Source organism: Dysidea avara, chromosome 10 (genome assembly GCF_963678975.1).
Source record: "Dysidea avara chromosome 10, odDysAvar1.4, whole genome shotgun sequence".
In the NCBI taxonomy this organism is placed as follows: Eukaryota; Metazoa; Porifera; class Demospongiae; order Dictyoceratida; family Dysideidae; genus Dysidea; species Dysidea avara.
The window spans coordinates 1,141,033-1,144,236 of NC_089281.1; positions in this window are offsets into that span (position 1 = coordinate 1,141,033).

The window sequence follows — 3,204 nt, forward strand, 5'->3', positions numbered from 1 at the left end:
TAGCTGAACTCTCTACAGAGAGGGTTCTTTGTTGCTGAACTCTCTACAGGATGGTTTCTTTGTAGCTGGTCTCTACAAGGTGACTTGTTTCTAGCTGATCTCTCTACAAGGTGACTTTTACTACTACAGGGTGACTTGCATCTATAGCTGAACTATTTACAGGATGATCTGTTTGTAGCTGAAATATCTACAGGGTAATTTGTTTCTAGCTGAACTCTCTACAGAGAGGGTTCTTTGTTGCTGAACTCTCTACAAGGTGACTTCTTCTAGCTGACCTCTCTATAGGGTGACCTGATCTCTCCAGGGCCGCCCAGAGAAATTAAGGGGCCCAGGGCAAAGAGTTAAAGTGGGGCCCTTGACCCAAGTTGTAAGGTGAAGACCAAAAAAAAAAAAAAAAAAAGGTCACAACCTGCTGGAAATGACAATAACTACCCATCACCAACCATATCTCCTTATCTATAAGCTTGCTATACTGCTCCTCTGAAGAATACTGTGACTGCTCTATTAGAGTATTTAGATCTGACTGCTCTATTAGAATATATCGATCTTTTAAACAGGTATTCAGGGGGCCCTTCATGGGGCCTCCTGGGGCCCCTTTCAGGCTAGGGCCCGGGGCAAAATTCCCCAGTTGCCCCCCCCCTGTGGGCGGCCCTGGATCTCTCTACAGAGTGACTTTTATCTTGCTGAACTCTCTACAGGGTGATTTGTTTCTATCAAAACTATCTCCAGGGTGATTTTTATACCTGAACTTTCTACAGGGTGATTTGTTTGTATCTGATATCTCTATGGGTAGATTTGTTTGTAAGTGAACCCTCTATACAAGGTGATTTGTTTGTAGCTGATTTCTCTACAGAGTAATTTGTTTGTAGCATAACTCTCTACAAGGTGATTTGTTTCTAGCTGAAATCTCTACAGGGTGATGTGTTTCTAGCTGAACAGAACTCTCTACAGGATGGTTTCTTTGTAGCTGAGCTCTCTACAGGGTGATGTGTTTCTAGCTGATCTCTCCACAGGGTGACTTTTTTGTAGCTGAACTCTCTACACAGTGACTTGTTTCTAGCTGATCTCTCTACAGGGTGATTTTTTTTGTAGCTGAACTCTCTACAGGGTGATTTGTTTATAGCTGATCTCTCTACAGAGGGATTTGGTTGTAGCTGATCTCTCTACAGTGGGTGATTTGTTTGTAACTGAAATGTCTATAGCTGAACTCTCTCCACAGTGACTTGTTTGCAGCTGAATTCTCTAGAGAGTGTAGCCGAACTCTCTACAGGGTGCATGACTTGTTTATAGCTGAACTCTCTTCAGTGTGACTTGCAATGTTCTGATTCTTCTGAATCACTACAGCGATACATTTGTAGCTGAATTCTCTATAGGGTGACTTGCTTCTTGCTGAACTGTCTATAAGATTAACTGTTTGCAGCTGAACTCCCTACAGAATAACTTGCAATGTAATAGAATTCTATAATGGAGTAAATAAATTAGCTGAATGCTCTATTAGGGTGACTGTTCTATTAGAGTATTTCGATCTAGCATTTTCTACACGGAGTTGGTTTTCGAATCATAACTCAGTGGTTTGTAATCCGATTCTTCTGTACTACTGCAAAGACTTTCTATGAAGATTATTCCAGCTATACACCGACTTTCAGCTCATTGCTCTAAGCGGTTTGCCTAGTAGGCGTAAAAACTAATACTTTTTTATTGTCGATCGCGTAAATGTGACACAGGTTGGGTTTTGTCATATCTCTATGGTCTTTATCTCGATGCTTTTCAAACCACCAAAAGGCACTCCTACGATGGTTGCTTTTTAACTGCTTTTTAACTGCTTGGCTCCATCTACATAGCAATTTTCAACTCATTCCATGAAGCGGTTTACCCTGTAGATTAGATTAGATTAGATTAGATTATCGATTTTTGTCAAAAGACAAGGGTCACACAAAAGGCAAAGCCTGCAAACGTGCTCCCCTTACAAAGACATACATACATACATACATACATACAGTTACAAGTACAAAATAAAACATACAGCAAAAACATGACACACGACAACTACATACCTATACAAAAAGAAAACAAAGAGAAAATTACAAAATCAGGTTAGCTGAGCAGAAATCGATCTTGTATCATGTTTTTGTGATACAAGATCGATCTGTAGGCGTGACAACAAATCGATCTTGTTCTACGCGAATAATCGGTCATAAATCCTGAACCAATCATCGGATTTGCACCAAATTTGATACTGGGATTCGCCGTTGGACTCCCTTTCGGTGTACCAAATTTCAAGGCGATGGGAGTATGCGTTTGCGTTTTATAGCAATTTTGCAAGTGTGCGAAAAGACGAAGAAGGATCGAGGTAAAAAAACGAAGAAAAAAAATCGATACTTTGAGATCAGAGATTTAACTGCTACCCTGTTGACTGAAGTATGCAGGGGCGGATCCAGGGGGGGGGGGGGGGGGACTTTGGGGGCTGAAGCCCCCCCCCCTTCACTATTAGGCTTTACTTGATCAATATGCTGAGTATTATAATGAAATTTTGTCTTAGCATAATTATATGATCACTAATAATACAAATACTCATAAAACCATCTTATAAACATCTTTCCAAGGCATTATCAGTGGATTTATGCTAAAGTTTATGCAACAAGGACCCGGATCAGCATTGGAGGTGTACAAGATCGAGATACTCTAATAGAGCAGTCAGCTAACTACTCTAATAGAACATTCACTGGAAGCATATAGTTTGTTCTGTTATGGAATTTTTCCAAATCTGCCTGCACCTATACATACAATGAAGTGCATTGGTCTGTTTAAAGGGCTTCATTCATCTACTTGTGTAGTTAATATGTATGGCAATACTTAATTCAACTATGCAATTTCCATTGAAAATGCTCTCAGATTCAATCTTATATTGTTTAAATTTCAAAATTTTCCACTTTCAACATTATTATTCTAGCATGCACCTATTCAGTGTTGTACAATTGTGAGAGGGGTGCATCATGTACTTGGTTGTCTGTACCTACCCAAACTTTTCCATTAACAAAATGCTTCAGAGAGCCATACCTATAATCTAAAGGCAGTATATAAAATATCTACAGGCAGAAAATATTATGAATTTTATGTGGAAATGTCTCAAAATTGCAGTATTTTGGCATCTATTTTTCAAAAATTTCCTGGGGGGGGCATGCCCCCAGACCCCCCTAGTTCCAG